Source organism: Crotalus tigris, unplaced genomic scaffold (genome assembly GCF_016545835.1).
Source record: "Crotalus tigris isolate CLP2741 ecotype Arizona unplaced genomic scaffold, ASM1654583v1 scf7180000024362.2655971311:6658466, whole genome shotgun sequence".
Classification (NCBI taxonomy): Eukaryota; Metazoa; Chordata; class Lepidosauria; order Squamata; family Viperidae; genus Crotalus; species Crotalus tigris.
This window is the reverse complement of record NW_024100530.1, coordinates 6,281,350-6,301,775: the sequence shown is the minus strand read 5'-3', so window position 1 is coordinate 6,301,775 and position 20,426 is coordinate 6,281,350. Positions and strand designations below refer to the sequence as shown.

The following is a 20,426-nucleotide window of genomic DNA, read 5'->3' as shown; positions in this document are numbered from 1 at the left end:
CATTAGTGGAGGGGCAATACAATATGAACCTTACAGTGCTTTGAATTTCATTTTTCACCTGTGAATCACAGAGGGGGTGGGTAGGCAACGTCCATCAAAATGCCCATATTAACATTATTTATGAATTGTTGAGAATGTTAATAAAACACATTCTGTCTTTTCCTGTGACAAGCATGTAATTATAAAATCACAAAAAGAAACCATGTAAAGCAAAGATAAACAAAGGTGTGTCAGATTAATTTCCCAAGAAGCTGTGTGGTTTTGTTTTTTGTTTTTAATAAATTTCAAGGAAATGTGAGCATCCTTACACTGCTAAGAATCTGACAATTGTCATGCTCTTGGGGAACAAAAGCCAGGAAATTCAAAGATAAGGTGGGCCTAAAATCCTTGACTCCAGACATTCTGACTGAATAATTCAAAGATTAGGAGAGAGATGGAAAAAGCGCCCCACGATGCTTGCTCTGACTTTTGAACTTCAAAGGTTAATTTGTGTTCTGCTCCATCCAATAATACCACCAAATGATGAAAACGCTAAGTAAAAAAAGGAAGAAACAGTAATGGCTATTGTTTAGGGCTCCTAACAACATAAAGTCATGCTTTGCTTCATTAGTTGAGTATGGGACCAGGTACTGTGGCTTATAAACTATGATACATGGTTCAGCATGATGTGTAAAATCAGGGTCAGCCCACCAAGGGGGGGAGAGGGAGAGGGAGAGGGAGGAGGAGGAGGAGGAGGAGGAGGAGGAGGAGGAGGAGGAGGAGGAAAAGGAGGAGATGATGGGCAGAAGTTACCTTTCCCTCATTCTGGGGGCAGGCAGAAAACAATATCATGCATTGCTGTCCCTGAGAAACAGTGGCCCAGCAGTGATCATGGAGACCACTAGCTCAACAACTACATGGAGACACCAGTGTCATTTTCATGTCAATCATTAGCTACTTCCAGCATTTTTTAAACTTTCCACCCAGCATACAATCTTTGAATCCTCATCAATAGTTCTATCCAGGTATTCACCCCATATAATATAAAACAACAGGGTTGCCCAGCATAGCTTTTGGCGCTCAGCTATAAAGCATGCAATTAACTGAACACAGAGTTTGGCCCTTCTTAAAAATCCCAAGAAGAGAAAAGAAAGCATCCTGATTATCTATTGATGCCTTTTGCAGAATCTGGGTTTGATCTTGGCACCTCTGCTTTTAAATATTTTAGCTATATAAATCTAACTTGGATTTGTGCAGAAGTTAACAGCTGTTCTGGAGTCATTATGGCCTAACCAACAAATAAATATTTGGACATGCCATTTCTCTGTGTGTGTCTCTCTCTCTCCCTCTCCTCTCTCTCCCTTTTTAATGGCCTATTTCCTGATAGACATTAATGGTTCTTTACAGCATTTTGTGCTCAAGGGCCTTTTCAAAAAGTAGATATTTGACCTGACGGACCTTGGCTGACCGTCAGAATCCCATCCGTGCATTCTGAAGCTATGCGCAAAGAGAACATCTCTGTGGAAAAAAGGAATTTGCAGGCTCTTGTTCTATCACGTAGCGTCTATCTTCCCTCTTTCCCCACCCTCTTCTCTCTTTTCAGCATGATAGAAAACCTCTTCTAAACCAGGTTACACACAAAGCATTTGAATGAAATACTTTTAAAGAGTTTTTTTAAAAAAATAAAAAATAAAAGAAAGAAAGAAAGAAAGAAAGAAAGAAAGAAAGAAAGAAAGAAAGAAAGAAAGAAAGAAAGAAAGAAAGAAAGAAGCATGCACACAGTCTCTGGATGTAATTCTTTCCAAAATCTGTTGTGTTTTGCAGAGGGGAGAGGGAGATCCACCAGAATTACAGTTTGTTTTATATACTATGTTTGTTTGTGTGTGGTGTGTGATGATTCTCTCTCACACACTCATTTACTACGTTTATAACACACTTCTAAGCATGTTTAGTTTGCTTAGGTTGCAATCTAATCACATATAGAAATTCAGGGTAGACTTGTTGGGATTTTTTTTTTTCACATGTGACCACAAGACTCTTTTTTTTCACCACCACCTCATTTCATTCTCTTGATAACCCCACAAGGAAAATTGAGTTGAAAAAGAGTTTCCAAACTCAGATTATCCATGAGGCTCTGGGGATTCGGGCATCCCAACTTCTTCATTTACGGAAGGAGATGATATATATTTGGTTCTTTCGTGGTATTAAAGGTATCATCATATCATCACAGGATTTAAGATGTTCCAATTAAAGCTGCCTTTTGTAATTGACTGATGGGGGTTTGTCAATTCTCTTTAGCTTTCCACTGATTGTGTTCAACTTGATATGACACCTCCCTATGAGATAGCATAAGGAATGAGACCTCCTCAGTTCCCTAATTCCATTGGAAAAATCTTCTTGAGAAAAGCGTGTATTCAAAATGAAATAAGGGATTTATGAATTGGTGGACATTGACTTATCTAAATATCAGTGCCTGTTGAACCCTTAAATGGCTGAAACATTTCACAACAATTTTCTGTGGATTAAAATCTCATCTCCTGTACTTATAAGCAGGATGCTTTCTTTGGCAATTATATAAAAAGTTATGCATGTAAAGATTAGAACTTCATTAAGCTACTTTCACACCAGAAGGAGTAAGGAATGTTTTTAGAAGTGATTTTTTTTCCAGCACACAACAAAAATGGGAAGAGCTACAAATTCTGCAAAGACTCGTTGAATAACTCTACAAGGAGATCACAGTTGGATGGATTCTCTCTTGCATTAAGCCATAATAACTTCCAACTGTGACTCATTGAACAAGCCACAACGACTGGATTCACCCATCATATGAATCCATAGACAAACTCTATTTTACAAGTGATAGGGGAAGAATTCCCACAATATACTAAGCTAGTGGTGGCGAATCTATGGCACGGGTGCCAGAGGCGGCACTCAGAGCCCTCTCTATGGGCACGCGCGCCGTCGCCCCAGTCCTAGGCCTTCACCTGGGTTTTATAAAACCTTTTCGCTTTAGGCCTCTGCCACCATGTGCAAAAAACTAAAAAAGGTTCAATCAATGAGCCAATTTCAACTTCTTGTGGGAAAAAAAAAAAGATCTCACAAAGTTGGAATTGATGGATTGAACTTTTTAGTCCCACCCAGTCTACCATTACCACCGCAGCCACGCCCACCCAATGGGCCACACCCACCCGGCACCCGACAATGCATAAGTGGGTTTTGGGTTGCAGTTTGGGCACTCGGTCTCTAAAAGGTTCGCCATCACTGTACTAAGCCATGCTTTTCTTGAATAGTCATTGATCCAGACAGAGTGACCTGGTAGCTCATGTTGTAAATCGTGGCTTGTAAACAATCCTGCCAATATTTCCTGAACCAGCTGTAATCTTTGCAGAGAACAATTACTGCCTGGTTCGCCAAGCAAACAACAGAACTATTGCCCTGCCATCCCAGAGTTGAATGGCAAAACCTTTCCACAGTAGTAAATGCAGAGAAAGTCAGAAGTTCCTCGTTGACTTCTATAAAAGCTTCTAGCTCAGGGATAGCCAGTCAGAGGCTTCCTTTGTTTCCTTTTTTTAAAATTCTGCACAATGAAATAACCAAGAAGTGACATGAGTTGTGTGACTGCATCTGTCCTATTTAGAATCCTTCCTTCCTTCCTTCCTTCCTTCCTTCCTTCCTTCCTTCCTTCCTTCCTTCCTTCCTTCCTATTGCATTTCTCATTGGGTTAAAGACGAGCTTCTTCCCTGTCACCCACTCCTCCCTCCTTGTTGCGCTATCAGCTGGCTAATCTGCCTGCGTATTCTGACACACACAGCTGTGAGAGATTGAATCTGTGCCGCTGATAGATGAAACTTGGGATAAGATTACATGGTTTTGAATATCTTGATGACATATTTGTCTGAAAAGTCTTTTAGAGGACAGCCTAATATAAATGCACGGAAATGTTTCTAATGACAAGCATTTGTCTACCCTCCTGTTTGAAAGGCAGGCATTCACATATCATTTGCATTTGTATGTGCAGGCAAACTTTTCAATAAACGTTTCTTCCAAGTGAGCGGAGTTAACTATTTACTCAAAACATGCCCAGCCAATTACCTCCATGGTGTAATTGGCCTTTGCAAGAATTGGCACTTGCTGCACTTAGAGTGGTACAGATAGAGCTGATTAAGTCTGGAGATTGTTAAAACAGTGGTGATATGCTATTTGCTTAACATTGTCCCCCAGATATTTCTGGCATAATTTTGTTTTTATTTGATTTGCTGGAGTACTATCTATTTCTGAGAAGGATGGCACATGCTCGTATTTCATCTGAATTTGCCATCATTCTGATACTCCAGATGTGTTGGCTTTTACTTCCTATTATTCCCAATAGGATGGCCTTTGCTTTTGACTTTCTTTTAAACTCTTGATTACTAGGGTTTTGCAGAGATCTGAATTCAAAGGGCTAAACTGGATTTTGGGCATAGCATCTGTCTGGAGCACCTTAATCCTAACATATATTTTCCCAGGATTTCACAGCAGTGGTGAGGCAGTCATTTGATTCCCAGCAAAGACAAGGCTGCTTTGAGGAGTCCCTGACAAGTACAGATAGCCCTTAATTTACAACTGGTAGTTCAGAGTTACAATGAACTTCTGGTAGTTGTAAAATGTCATGCTTCTCCCCCTGCAGTCACATGACTGCATTTCAGGCATTTGGCAACTAGTTCACATTTACAACTGATTGCGGCATCCCACAGTCAGATACAGTAGAATCCAGCACCAAAGCAACACCAGGGTATTTTATGCTTAGAATGGTTCCTTTTCTAATTTTCAACACACAGCTTTCTAGTTGACTCCTAGACCAATTTGGGCAATCTGTGGCCATCAGATGACAGAATAACAGAGTTGGGAGGGATCTTGCATGTTTTCCAGTCCAATTTTCCTGCTCAAGCACTGGAGTGCTACACCACTCTGGACAAATGGCTCTCCAATCTTTTCTTCATAATGTCCAGCACCCACAACTTCTAGAGGCAAGCTGTTCCACTGATGATTTGTTTTCAGTGTCAGAAAATTTCTCCTTTAATTCTAGGTTGGATCTCTCTTTGATAAGCTTCCATCCATTACTTCTTATCCTGCCTTCCGTGCTTTTTTTATTCTTGCACTCTTCTCAGAGTACCCATGATTACACTATGAAATATTAGTGGCCAATTAAAGAAGCAAATAAAAAACAATCAAAGATTTGACTTGAATCGTCATTTCAATAATTCAATGTGAGTAGAAAATTCAGACTGATTTGATGCAAGTATCTGCATCCGCCAGTTTCAAGGCACTGGATTCAATGCACGGAACGAATCTGGTGGTTCGGTTTAAAGATTTTCCTCTCCCATCTCAAACCGTATTTTAGTCTTTTTATCTTTATTTTCGTGGCAAACCCTTCCCTGGAACAGATTACCAATGTATCCTAGAAAAACCTTTCCACCCATTAATTATTGCAATTAGGGAATGTAATATTTAGTTAGCTTTTCCTAGCCTAAGAATTGCATGTTACATATTATTGAAAATGACCAGAATAGGTTATCTGAACATCTCAATGGGTCAACCTTTACCTTTCTTATTATACGTTATCCATGTAATTCTGGGAAATCATTGACTTTCTGGCCCTTGACTCTGTCACAGGAGGAAGAAACTTTCTAGCCAAAAAAAAAAAAAAAAAATGCCAACTCACATTTTTCTATTTTCTGGGTGGCAATGGAAAATGGAATCTTTGTTTTTTCACCTCTCTTCTAAATCTAAATTGTGATATTTATCTGTGGTGTTAAAACGATACGAAGATTTCTGAGAGGATGGAAATATAATCATTTCTTCTGAAGCTTTCATTGCTGTGGCTCAGTTGAGACATTTGAAAGAACATCAACCCAACAATTATTCCTTCTGGTTGTCCTCATCTTGCTATTTAAGCAGACACTGAACACAAAGATTATGACAACACTCCATAATTGTGTTAATCTTACCCTTGTTCTTACTAAGAGTTATGTCACTATTTCTCTAAGAGAGTCTTTTTAAGAATTCAGGAGTGTTGCACACTACTACTCACATCATCCCATAGCTGTCTGTCTATCTATCTAATCTGTCTGTCCATCGTATCTATCTATCTATCTATCTATCTATCTATCTATCTATCTATCTATCTATCTATCTATCTATCTAGAGTATCTATCTGTCTGTCTATCTAATCTGCCTGTCTATCATATCTATCGTATCTATCTATCATCTATCTATCATCTATCATCTATCTATCTATCTATCTATCCATCCATCCATCCATCTATCTATCTATCTATCTATCTATCATCTAGAGTATCTATCTGTCTGTCTATCTAATCTTCCTGTCTATCGTATCTATCGTATCTATCTATCTATCATCTATCATCTATCTATCTATCTATCTATCTATCTATCTATCTATCTATCTATCTATCTATCCATCCATCTGTCTATCTATCCATCATCTAGAGTATCTGTCTGTCTATCTATCTATCTATCTATCTATCTATCTATCTATCTATCTATCTATCTATCTATCTATCTATCTATCTTGATTTGGTGTGTGCCAATATGTAAGTCTTCAAAGCATGTTCAGTGATGGCAAATTGATGAAATATGCTGGCAGTTTTTATTTTACTGTCACAGACTCTTCCATCATCATAGTTTCTCAAATTGCCTACATTTCCAGATGTGAAAAAGCTCCCTAGGAAATGAACAAAGGAGAAAAGGGTCTAAAATATATATATCTGTATGTTTCCTTTTATTGCATTTTGTCCACTAAAATCAATAGCCCAGGAAAAGGGAAGTGTGGGGAGGATGCAAGAATTTTGATTTTGTTTTATTTATATTTTAGCTTATTAGTTTGACTGCCTTGAATGAAATAATAGATTTTTTTCCAACTATTTATCTGACCCACTTCAGTGCTAAGCTAGACTTCTGATATATTCTATGGGTGGGGCCTGAGTAATCCCCCCTTCTTCCTTGTTGGCAGGTCTTTTTAATAATTTTATCCCCTGTTCACATGGAAGAATGGCCTATTGGAAACCTTTCTGTCACCCTGTGTCATATTCAGTAAAAATGTGTGAATCAAGGTAAAGCCAAATAATTGTGCTCTCTACCTTATTAAGGCACTATTTCGGCTGTCTTTTCTGAAACAGGTTGTTAAAAATTCATTTAAAATATCTCCATCTGTTTTCTCTCACAGCTTTCCCTAATGTAAGAAGCTTTTGTACACGCTTCGCTATAATGAGCATCATTTTTTTTTAACTTGCATTCCCTGAAAAATTGTTTTAACGAAATTATTCCCATTATTCCATCTGCAATAAATTTCTCTCAGAGATGTTTTTTTTAAATGTAAATATCTCTGACATGAAATCTTTATAATCTATAAATATTAAGAGAGTAGGAGTCGAGCAAAATTTGGAGTTTTGATTCACTTTGGAAAAATTATCCAATCTGATTTGGATGGTCAGGTTAAATCAATTAGGTGATTTAAACAAACAAGAAAAGAATGTATTCCAGAATTTGTTCTTACTTCTTAAAATTGGTTCCTCTGTTGATCACATGATCAGGGAGAAAAGGGGACAGATTTAGAATGAAGAAATACTCTGGGGATTTTTATTTTATTTTATTATTTTTTGCTTACAACCTTGAACCTGATCTAACATATTTGTAAAGTTTGATCTAATTTGGTTTCATTTTTGGACAGCTATCCTCTGAAAGTCAAACAGATGGACAAAGTTCTTAAACACCCTTTTTTTTCTCTTCATTTAATTAAATAGAACAGACTTTTTTTAAAAAAACAGAAAAATAAAGAAAAGGTGTAAAGCAAAAAAAAAATTACATAATAAGAATCTTTGCATAATTTATTTCCGACATTCTGTTCAGTTGGAAAGTATAAAAAGAAAACAATTCCGTGCATGTGCAGCAGTTGCCCAATCTGTCTAAACTGATTTGCTAGTTGAAGTCAGAAAGGCAGATCCTAAGAAATCTTCTCTGTTTGTAGAATGTATCTTTCATAGGTAGATTTTTTTCTCTGTGCATAGTTAAGAGAAAAGAGCTGCTAACTAGACTGGGGCAAAGTCTGTTTTGGTAGGGCTTAGAAAATAGCCCTTGAAATCAGTGATGTATTTCCTTTAGAATCCTAACATCTATTCAACAAGTCAACAAACTTCTAAAAGGAGGAGAAGCAACGTCTACACAGGGAAAGGCGAGGGGGAGTAAAAAAAAAAAAATCACTATGGTCACATGGTTGAATTCTCACCTGTAATGGAATGTGTAGATGACTTTGGAGAAAGAAGAGAAGAGAGTCTGCCTAAACAATCAGAAAACAGAGGCAGGAGCCCCCAGTGGCTTAATGTCAAAGGAAAAAAACTTAGGAAGGATTCCCCCCCCCTCCCGTGCCACAATTATCAAACTGTAAGCAGTAAGTTTGTACTTTCAGATTCGCAAGATTCTGTTAATGTAGTTTTACAATACAGTAGAATTATTTTGTCTCATCGTGATTCCTGTCTGCTTAACCTGGGAGGGCTGACATCAATCTTGCAAGTCTGAAAGTACAAAAGTGCAAAACTTTTAAGTACAACTCAAAGTACAAAACTTCCAGCATAACTCATGTAATAACCCTAAACTTCTGCTTCCAATTGTGGTCATTAAGTCGAAAATTACCTGTATACACTTGATTGCTTCATAAAAGGCCCTTTGATATCCTTCAGGCAGTCCATGGATATGGCTGCACCATTTCAAGATTCGGTTTCAGAAAGGTGCTTCAGAGTAGCTCAGGGCTGTGAATGCAGCCATGCAATCTTGAGAGAAGATACAGCTGCTTTAAAGAGTTATAGACAAGAGCTAGATTCATGTCTTAATACACATTTGTACGGTAACCAGATCCAAGACGCTGTGCAAATTATAATTTCCTATGGCTTTGGCTTTGCTTTAAAAATATTTTCTAAAATGAAGGATATTATTGCTGAAACTCAGATTTATCTTTTCTGAAAGAGACTTCTGTTCTGAAGCAAAAATGAAGCGGACCCCCAGGCCTTCCACTTTTGTCTTTAATTACTTCCTTTCTTCATCAAGTATTTAATGAGAGAATTTGCTGTGCTACGTTAGGCTGGAAGGAGGGAGGTTAAGAAATATTGCATGGGTGTTTCCCAACTTGTCTTTCTCCTCTCTTTTTTTTCCTGAGTACATTTTTAATTATTACGTATTGAAAATGACACATAATATAATTTAACATCATTTTAATAGAGATTCATATATCACATTTTGATGCATACAGTATTTTGCCCTTTTTCCTCCAAACACGTGGAATCAAATTAGAACTTGTAAATGTGATGCTTTCTAGGTGAAGAATAATTTATGAGCCAATCTCTTTTTCCACTTATGGTATATAAGAAAATACGTTCAAGGGTTCCATTTTTCATTCTGAAACCTCTCTCTCTCGTCACTATTCCAAAACACTGTAATTCTATTTAGTTTCTTTAAAATCTTCCTGTTACTATCTGTGAGAGCTAGTTTCATGTAGTGTTTCAGGGTATCAGACTAGATTGTGAGTTCTAATTGCACCTTAGGCACAGAGCCAGCTGGGCCAGTCACTCTGTCTCAGTCCTAGGAAGGAGGCAATGGCAAACCACATCTAAAAACTGCAGGGACTTATCCATTGTTGTCAAGAGTCAACAATGACACACACACACACACAGCACATCCACTAGATTGGATGATATTGGATGAGGAGACACCATAAAACATGGGCAATCCCTTAAATAACCAGGCTTTAAGCCAAGAAGGGATATATAGGTAATAAACAGGGATTTGAATTGTACTCAGCAGCCAATCCTTCATTAAGGAAATAGGAAAGTTTACAATGAACTTATTTTTAAAGACGCAACCTCTACACATCATAATGTTTGAAGTCCTTTGGTCAATGGGGAAGCCAGATTCACTTAACATCTATGGCAAGACGGGTTGTAAAATGGAGGAAAACTCACTTAACACTGGTTGAGGAATTCTGGGAGTTGAAGTCCACAAGTCATAAAAGGGCCAAGTTTGAAGAGTTCTGTTTTAAGGGATAAAATGGGTGCCTCAGAAACAGCAAGATTTGTTCTTAAACCCATTTAGCTCTATGCCCAAAAGAGATAGTCAAATGACAAACCCAAAATGCATTTCTACACCCCTGCATTACTCTCCACTCGTACTCCCTAAGAGATTCCTTTACTTCAAGAAGATTTCAGCAAGGTTTGCTTCTCTTTCTGCCTCCATTTCTTCCTGATGTGTAGGTGTTACCATCACTTGAATTTAAAAATATGCAGAGAGATTTCTAGCTGTCTTCTAAATCATATTGGGCCTTCTAGGATGGCATAGCTGCTTTGAGAGGCTCACCGTCGATCCCTACAATTGTACCATCAGAATTCAGTAGCAACTGGCCAGGTATCAGAAGCGCAATTTCCTATGAGAGACAAAGGACACCAATCGCTTTAGGCTTCCAATTAAGTCACCCAATTAAAGCAAAAATGTTCTGCAGACCCATCCCCCATCCAAAAGTGATGCCATGATAAAGCACATAACATAATCTCTGGCCCGCACAGCAGAGCCTCCTTTCATGCCTCAACTTGGGTCAAGTTCTCAGTAGTCCTCTGCTGGCCCACCTTTATATGTTACTCACGTACATTTCCGCAGGGAACCAGCCAACCTCCTGGATGCAGTCATGAAAACAATTCCAGAACTCTTCCACCTGGGAGGAAGTGCTATTGCCTGTCAAGCTGCCGCTTCCCATCCGAAGCTCATGAAGACGATGATCTCCTGATCGTTCCATTGTTCCCCAAACAGGTGACCGGGAAGATAAAAGCCTGTGAATCATCCCAGTTGGATCTGGGGAAGAAGAAAAAAAAAGGAACACCAGGGCCATTAAAACTCGTGTCCTTCTGACCCAAAGATCAGACTCAGGACAACTGCTGGATGTGGAGTTCACTTTGTCAAAGCGACAGAAGGAAAATACACAAGGCTGTTTATTTCCCTTATTAAGGAAGGGACAGCCGTTTGGAGTGTCCTGCCAATACCAAGAATATGGCTTTGCAGGAACTGGGTGTTGATTCAAATGACTCTCCATGCAGTGAAAGAAATATCCCCCTTTACCATAAAGCAAAGCTCACCACTACGCCATCCATTCTTTCTGCCCTTTTTCCTCATTTTCATTCCATTTCATGGAAAATAAAATTGCTATTGAACTTCCCTTCCCCTCCTGCCCTGAAAATGGGGAGCTCTTTTGGGGGGGGGGTTTCATTCTCAAGGGTGGGACTCAATGTTCTGCCTTCTACCATAGAGACTTGATGTTCAGGAAGTGTGGTACAGTGTTCTCACTTGCAATGCATAACCTTCTATCTGTGGTCATTGGCCTCCTGGCTTCCTATACTTCCAATCAATGGCAAGGGAAATTCCCAGGGGGAAAATTCCTTCTAGCAGCAGCAAAGACCAAGAGGTGATAAAAACTATTGAAATGGCAGATATGGCTTTGAGAAGTCAATCCTGACCCTGCACTATGGACACAAGTCAAAAAAGAGCAATTTCACTAGATGCCACAAATCTCATCTTGCCTTTTTTAAATCCTCCTCCCGCTTGTCCACTTCCTAGGGAACTTTTTCACATCAGGAAATGCAGGGAATCTCAGAAACTGCAGTGATGGAGCAGTCTGTAACAGAAAACTAAAAATTTCACCAACTTGCCATAATAGAACATGGTATTAAAAGACACACACCAAATAAAGATAGACAGATGATAGATAGACAGACAGACAGTCTTACAGACAGACAGACTGACTTACATACAGAAAACTCTGGTGGTCCAGGTAGGTAGGTCGGTAAGTAGGAAGATAGACTTGACTGACTGAAAACTCTGGTGGTCCAAATATCGAAAACTACGGTTATTCAAATATCACTGTAGTGGATTGTAGTCTGGATTCCCCAGAAGGTTTGCATTCCAGAATATAAAGAGACGAAGCTTAGATACAGCAGTTGGTTGGGAGACAGAGAATTAAGACAGTTCCACCCTAGAAATTTTCTTGAATGATGCAAGTAGGCTCTTTAGTTTGGTAAAAATTTTGTCTATAGGCAAGGAGCAAGTTCTAAATAGGTAAAGGTTTTGTAAAATTTTACCTTTTTAATATTGTAAACAGCCCAGAGTTATCTTGTGATAAGATGGGTGGTCAATGTGAAAGAAATTGTTTAGAAGTAATTTCATATGTGTTTCTTGGCCCACAAACCAAGCCAGCATGGCTAATACAAATTATGTTCTGAACATCATTTGCAACCTTTTGTCATGTCATTTGTACAATGACATCATGATGCGCATGATGTCATCATGGCTTCTACCAGACATTTGTGGTTCTAGGAGTTGTAGTTTGGCAACCCCTGCAGGCTGGTTATGTTGTAAAGCGCTATGGAAATTAGGGATAGAAACAAAAACTATTTCTAAAGAGAAGAAAAATTGGGGGAAGTTGGAAAACAAATTTCAATACAGTGCTGATATTTCTTTTCTTTTTTATTTAAATAAAAATCTTACCTGTTCATGTTATGCTCCTTATATTTAGTCCTAACAGGAAGTAAAACAGGGTGCTGAAACTGCATCTTTGGCTGATAAATCCTTGAGTTTATATGCATTCAGTTGCCTGCTGAAATTTCAAGGCTCTAGCATATGGAAGCAGATTATGAAATTTGGTCAATATAGATATATCCAAAGTGAACAGCATTGTCTAGAGTGTGATAAAATTGTGTTAAACAGGACAGGATTAAAGGCATTTTTCATTTCACTTACCTGCAGATTCCCATTTTCCATTCTTACATTCATACAAGGAGAAGTGTTCTAATTCTAATTGTTCATAGCATATTTATTCCTGATGTTTACCTGTGATATCTAAGATAAGCTCTTCTGTAATCTACAGTTTACATATTGTGAATTTATATATTACGTGGATTCTACAATTTGACATTTGTTCCCAAACTTAGCTTTGATCTGAAATTAGCGCTAGATTTGTTATAGATGTTCTGTAGAATGAACACTTGTATTTTAATGTAGCATTTGCACAAAGGAGTCATTCAGACATCCAGGCATGACTACAAAAAGGAAGTGATTTTATTTTATTTTATTTTATATTATATTATTTTATTTTATTGATAAGACACACACTCCATCATACTTCTGGGCATTCCACAGAATAAAAACTGTGTCTTAAAAATTCATACATAGAAAATGTTATATAAGAATTGGCAATCAGAGACTATTACCCATTTCATTCTGATTTGCAGATTTGCTGTTTTCCTTGCACAGAATAAAGAAATGTTGCCAATTACTGAATTTTTCCTCAAACAATAATTCAGGAATATAACATATTAGCAAGAATATGTTTAGAATCATAATTTTTAACCATGTTCAAAAGACAAAATAGCCTTCTTATTGATCTCCCTCATTTTCTTTCAGAGTTCAGACATACATGCAGGCATTTAGGAATCCAAGCATGACTGATTACATTGTGTTCTAGTGATATCTTTTTATTAATGATCCTTTATGTTTTATTTAGAAGAAAAATACATCCAAGAACATTCATTTTCTAATTTTAAATAGAAAGCAGAAATTCCATAAAAATAACACAAATTATTCAACAACTGAAATGGAATTTGGTGAGCAACAAATACATATTCCATAGAATACATAAGCAAAACTTCAGAATGAAAACAAACCTATTTTAAAACAAAATGTATCCCAAAACTAAAACAATATAACTTTTCTTCACTAACAAAAGATTTAGTTAAGATTAGATGAGGCATCAAACCCCCAAATGAGTATTACATAGAAGCAAAAAGTTAAGATTTTTTTTTTTTTTCAAAAATTTAGTGATCATCCCAAGTTTTATAACCCAGGTGTGGAAACCCCTACAAAAGAAGTTAAGGGAAATTTTATTTACAAAATTGGAAATGATGTAATGGACAGAGAGAGGGAGAGAAAGAGAAAGGAAATGATGTTTACAATTTGTTTTTTTGTTTTAGGTAGACGTTTCTGTGCCTGTAAAGGAAATTATAAAACACATAGTTTTCTAACAGCTGGAGATTTATAGGTATAAAAATGATTCAGACTCAGTAAATGCAAGAAATGGAAAAAAAATACAGGATATTTTTCTGATTATGATTCAGTACTGATCCTTTTTGATATTCACACTCTACTCTGCCTTACATTTATCTCTGCTGTTGACTTGAAAGACAATGGATTGAATTCCACTAACAAGAACATTTCCCAGCACTGCTCAGAATATTTCCACTGAAAGAAAGGGGTTGATCTGTCTCAATTGCTCTTCTCTGCACTCTTTAGCCCTGCTTTCCTAATCTTCCAATAGAGAGAGGCCTTTGGTGGGGATGACAGCAAACTGCAAAAGCAAAGGAAAAATTAACGATGGTCCTGTCCCTTTCCCATCATGAAAAATACTCTATTAGACTGGAACCTTCATCAAATCCTCCTTTCCTTCCTTCATTCCTTCCCTATTCCCTAATTAAAGAATTTACTGATCTGAAACTGACTTCATTTAGGATTTAGTTCTATGTTAAAGTAAGGTGACCAACCGTCCTCCTTTAGGGAGGACAGTCCTTCTTTTGTAAGTTCTGTCCTCTCTCGAAAAGTGCCTCCTACATGTCCTCCTTTTCGACATTTGAAGACTAATCTGTAAATCTCCGTATTCGATCGATGCCGATCCGATCCGTTGCGTGTGATGTGACGTATTTGTATTTGACATGACGATTCGTCAAGGCTCGGTACAGTGCGGCGAGATGCGATTATGAGACGCATGCGCTCCGCACAGGAGAATTGTTTTAAGAGAGTGCACCGCGCGCAAGAGAGCGCCGCACGCAAGTGGCTTTGTTTACTTCTTGCCGAAACACGACACGGCACACACGCATGGATTAGACTCACTTTTTTTCCTTCAGTTTATTTGTGTCCTCCTTCTCATTGTAAAAAAGTTGGTCACCTTAGTTAAAGAGACATTATATGATAATTGGAGGAAGTCTAATCAGAGTACACACGGATTGGTCAGTTTGAATTTCCTTCCCTCAACACCCACGCTACTCTCCACCTTATGAAACTTTTGCTTAGTGACACATAAGTTGTTTTCAAGCAGCTGGCAAAAAGTAAGCCATGCCTGAAATTCCTGGGATCTGTTTCTAGATATATTCAGAGATTAAATTTTTTTGCTTCAGTTTAATTTGCTAAGCTTTAGAAACCAGAGATAAGGAACTTCCAGACCACGTCGTAGACACTTCAGATCTGCTTAGATTTGAGTCACAAACATTAGGCATGTTTGATTTTTATGAATTCCACTGGGACTTAAGCACAATTGACACCATACCGAATGGAGGGCATCCTGGTTCAGGAAAGAAGTTATAATAGATATTTAGCTTGATTTCCATTCAGTTTGAACCCAATCTGCTAAAATCAAACCAAGTTGCTAATTTACCCAAACAGGAAACAGAATTAGCCACAAAATTAAGAAGTCAAATTTTATGTCCATATGATGCAATCCTTAAAAGAAATTAAGCAGGTGAAATTGCTAGAGGTATTTAAATGCTATCTCTTCTTGTACTGATTCGGAAAATGACCTGGACATTTCTATTTATTAAATAGAAACAGAAAGGTTGACAAGACAAATTAAGTTCATAAACATAGATTAATTCATCTTATGTTTTTTCTCACTTAGCCACAGTGAAATAAAACTGCCTGGATCTCTGTCTATCCTTTCCTGCCAGAAGCAAACTAGAATTTATTGGACATATGTTTGCGCTCCACTTAATAAAATAATGCGCCAATATTTTTCAGATCAACTTTGTTAGTAATTCATGAAGTGACTATTTATGCTAATCAGGCAGGAATATGTTTGCAGGCCTAATGTATTGCATAAAACTGAATACAAAATATTTAGTTATTAACCAAACTATAAAGTAAAACAAATAGTAAATTGCATTCAATAAAAGACGTGTGTGTGTGTGTGTGTGTGTGTGTGTGTTATATAATCATTTTCAAAAAGGGTTGTTTGAGGTCATCTGCTACTTATTTAAAGAAAAAAGAATGAATAAATATTGAATTACAAGGACGATTATTCTCATCATAATTCACCTATTTGTAATGACTTCTTGTTATCGCTGGGCTGCTTCATAGACATGGATGTGAAGGAGGACTCATTTCCTCAGCAATTTTACCCCTATCAGATTATCTCATCTGATTCTATTATTTCTTTCCCATAAATCTGCTAACAATGATTTGTTATTTGTGGCCCTGTTAGCGGATCTGAAGCACTGTTAAAAGGATTTATCTAGCTTTGTAGTCTAAGAGCAGTTGATGCCTTCCGCTTTTGTCACTCGGCGTTGGGAAATCAATTTGGTGGCTTTTCATACTTAAATTCAGTGGACACCACTCAGTTCTGCACCATAAAATAAGGCGCTGGATAAACAAAAGGTGCAGTTACTGTACTTAATGTGTTGGCCTTGATAGATGAGTTTGTTTAAGTCATAGCAAATGACACTCAAAGTCAATATAACTCACGAGACTTCTACTAGCCCCTTTTGCAAGTCTTCCTTCTGCTTGTTTACTCAGCCAAGCAAGTCATGAAAATACACACTTGAGAGCTGCTTTTTTTTTTTTAATTTCTCACCAACAGTGGTGTAAGATGAGGGTGCTTCTCTGTACAAAATTCACTGACCGTGCTTATTGTACGGGTTTATGTGCATCTGCATGTGAGCATACATATATTTTGGAGACTGTTCTGAACTGAAGCTTTCAAAAGCCCCGTGTTCTCCCAAAGACCAAATGCTTGAAAAGTACAGAGCACATGAAAGGCAGTTGATTGAATCAGCACATCTCAAGTAAATGGAAACAAAAGCCCAAATGGGTGGATGAGCAGGCTGAAGGAATTTAGCTGTTGGTGCTTTGGTGGTCTGGACACTTCTAATGGATATGAAAAGGTTCAGTTGCTACAGGAGAAGTCCAGCCTTACCTGGAAATGGTTCAGATGCTCAGATTGTGAGCAGTTAAATACTACAGGAGGATCCTGCCAGGAGGAACAGAGTAAGGGGTGGGGGGAGACTTCTGATTTTAAACCTCTATCCATTTGTGCTACATAACAGCCAATATTTGACAGCTCCCTCATCTGTAATAGGTTAATAAGGCTAATACGCACCTCCAGTAATTTGTCTTAATCCTTTGGAGGTTTGAGCTCAGTCGTGTTTATAGCCCTCCGCTGCACTGCCATATCTCAGCACAGATTGTGCTAGCCAGATGTGGCTTTGCATTCCCTGTTTTATCCTTCAGAGCTAACTGGGGTGAGAAAAAAGTCCTCGTTTTGTACATGTAGCATACTTAAATGGGAAAGCATCTAAGTCAAAGGGACCCCTTCCAGTCTCCACCCCCCAAAGCAACTTCTACTCTTCTAAAAGTAGTGGCACATCTCTAATTTGTCCTCACCATCTGAAAATGAAACCATTCTACTCTGCTAGGCTCCGAAGTGCAAGGAGGATGTACAAGACAGGCAGGGGTGACTGTTCAGGCTGACAGTTCCTGTTGACACCCTCCCTATCATTGTAAATCAAACTGAGTGCATCATATTCACCTTTTCATAAATTCCATGTTTGGAATTTACTCTGGAAACCACCTTTTTTTTTCTGTTGGTGTTTCCAGTGAAGTGTTCTTGTTATCTGCAAGTAAGTAGATGCTGCCCAAATCAGTGTGTGATGTACCCATCAGCCCAGCTACCTCTTTCAAACTGTTCTTTGTTACCCCTTAAGACAGCTTGATCATATGAATTCTTGCTGTCAAGGCTGAGCAACGTCAGGGCATACAAAGTCCTGGTTTTTTTCTTTCCCAGCTTGAGATTTTGAGACTATTGGCAAGCTCGTCCTAGGAGAAGCAAAGTCTTCACAAGCAGATCCTTAAAATTAGGCAAAGGCTGTTTCAGTAGGAAATTTGGAGGGGGGGGGGAATCGTTGAAGCCAATGTTCTGGGGTGCAATGTTCAGAAGGCTGGTTTAATATATGACTAAGTGTCAAGAGTCAGATTTCTGAGAATTACTTTTCAGATAAACAACTTTACAGCACTACACTTAATCTTGCCTACTAAAGACATATCATTTATCACCAAATTACTAGTAACTTTAATTCCTATCGATGTGGTCTGGGAGTCAGTTGGAAATCAAGGCTAGAAGTTTTAAAAGGTTTCCCTCTATCTTAGAGAGAGGGAGAATCACACATACACACAACTTCACAACGTATCCAGACTAACAAGAACAGAAATACACTTGCAGGCCCGTGCCCGAAGAGTGGAGAAATTATATTGATAGGAAACGGTGTAAAACACGCACCCTGTTATTAGATCCAACCCCAAAATACGTCCCCGACGCGAAAGAGTGAATGTCAGACGGTCGTGCCGACGCTAAAGGCTCTTGACTTTTTTTTTTTCTCCTCCCTTAAACGCGTTTCTAGTACGGATTTTTTTTTTTTTCCTGTCTCGAAAATTGGAAGCGGTTCAGTATGAAACTGATCTGGGGCGAAAGGTGGCGCTGTCGAGGTTTAAACGGAACGCGAGCAAACTGGATTTTGTTTTAACTCGGTTCTTTTATTTTCGCTATTAATTTATTTATTTATTTTTTTAAAGCAGCCCTCGCCGCCGAGAAGCGAGAAAGAGCGCGCGCAACACTTTCCATAATAATTAATTGAACCGACCGTCCGCTTTCTGCCAACAAGACCACGGCTGGCATTAAAACAGAAGTTTGCAAAAAGTTCTTCAAGGCTTCCTTCCTCTTCGTTTTTAATTCTTTTCCCTTCCCCCCCCCCGCCCCAAGAAAAAGCCACCTCAAACTTAGGTTTAAAATCTAGGAACCGTCTTTAAAAGAAGCACAGGAAAAAAGTAAAACGATTGCGCTAGGAAGGAGAGCTAGCCATTAGCCACTTGCCTTAACTTTCCGACCTCTGGCGAAGCCATCGATCCTGGAGGAGGGCAGAGGAGATCAGGGCTAAAAAAAAAAAAAAAAAACCCAACCCCTAACTTTGACCCGGAGGCGCCGCGTCCCGGCCTCGGAAAACCCAGAGGGTGCCTCCGAGGCGTGCAAAGAGTGCAAAAAGAACGGTTGGTAGCTGCGCTCGGGACAAGACTCCGAATTCACTCCCTTTAGACCCAGAAGGCTTAGGTGCGTTTGAAGCACCCTTCGCCCGCCCCCGCCCCTCTAGAAAAAGAAAGCTGAACTATATGCAGATCTATCTTTGGGGTATCTAGAGAACCGGTTGGGACTCCCCGCTTCTGGATCCCCGTAGCAAGAAGACTCTCCAGATGGGATCTGTTTCCAGGACATGTTAAAACCGAGTCTTGGGGGGATCTGCGCGCACTCGCTCGTCCACGCCGCCTGACTTTCTCACACACACACAGACTCACACTCTTAGAAGGAAAGGATAAGGAACAGCGGAGAGCTTTTTTTAAAAAAAACAAACAAACGAACAATTAACCTCCCCCCCCGCCCCCTGAATATATGTACTCCACATTTGCAAACGTGGTAGAGTACACAAATTCACGCCAGCCTTCCAAAACCACAAAACCCCGAAACGCACGCAGGAAAGCTAGAGACGGTGCGTAAGAGCACCCTTACCTATTCTTTATCGCATTTTCTTTTGGAGAGTTGAGCGTCTTAGCAAAGAGTATTTTGCCAATTTAATGGCTTTCGGATAGTCTCTCTCTCTCTCTCTCTCTCTCTCTCTCTCTCTCTCTCTCCTTTTTTCTTCCCCCTTTCCCCCCCCATCTCTTCCCCCCCCTCCCCAATGAGCCCGAGGCAGCGCTTTCGGTTAAGAAAGAGTTAAAAAGTTTTGGTCCCAGCTGACAGTCAGCTGATTGGTTCCTGATTGACAGCTTTGAAAAGTTTCCTTGTTTCTATACTATTATGCTAATGAGGAGCCGGATTCGCCGCCGCGGATTGGAGTCGGGTCCCGATAGGAGTGTGACGTCAGGCGCGCTATAAAAAAAAAAAGCAAGGCTTTTAAACTGTCCTCCCGGTTCATCTCTTTCAAATATTTTTTCATCTTGTCGCTGAAGCTCGGGAGCCGAGGGGTTATTTTTTTTCCCCCTCTTATCTTTCTTTCTCTCCTTTCCAGAACTTGGGGAGGAGGGTCCCCGCGCCCGACCCTCTCGCTTTCCAAACCTCTCCTCCTTTGAAACAAAAATACGATCTAGCGACTTACCTGCTCTTCTTTTTTTTATTTTTTTTTTTTAAATCGTCAGCCGCGTTCTTTTTTTTTTTTTTTTTCTTTTCCTTGGTGCTGAAACTCACTCTTGCCTCTTTCTCTTCGTTTGGACTCCGGCCCCGGAAAAGGGAAAGAAAAGAGAAGAAACAGCGTGAAGTGTTAAAAAAAAAAAGAGAG

General features: G+C 38.9%; 2 long non-coding RNA genes across 3 annotated transcripts; both read right to left on the bottom strand.

Annotated features, from left to right (window-relative positions):
* Positions 1–256: 256 nt before the first annotated feature.
* Positions 257–10,865, bottom strand: LOC120300919. Of its 2 annotated transcripts, none has more exons than XR_005554781.1 (3): positions 10,668–10,865; positions 8,668–10,447; positions 257–531 (listed from the first exon to the last, which is right to left on the bottom strand). It is a non-coding gene; the product is annotated as an uncharacterized LOC120300919 (long non-coding RNA). The 2 variants fall into 2 exon arrangements; XR_005554780.1 differs by lacking the exon at positions 257–531 and adding an exon at positions 6,564–8,549.
* Positions 10,866–11,591: 726 nt separating this feature from the next.
* Positions 11,592–19,790, bottom strand: LOC120300918. The gene is made up of 3 exons (XR_005554779.1): positions 19,661–19,790; positions 12,556–14,410; positions 11,592–11,686 (listed from the first exon to the last, which is right to left on the bottom strand). It is a non-coding gene; the product is annotated as an uncharacterized LOC120300918 (long non-coding RNA).
* Between the last annotated feature and the right edge of the window lie 636 nt (positions 19,791–20,426).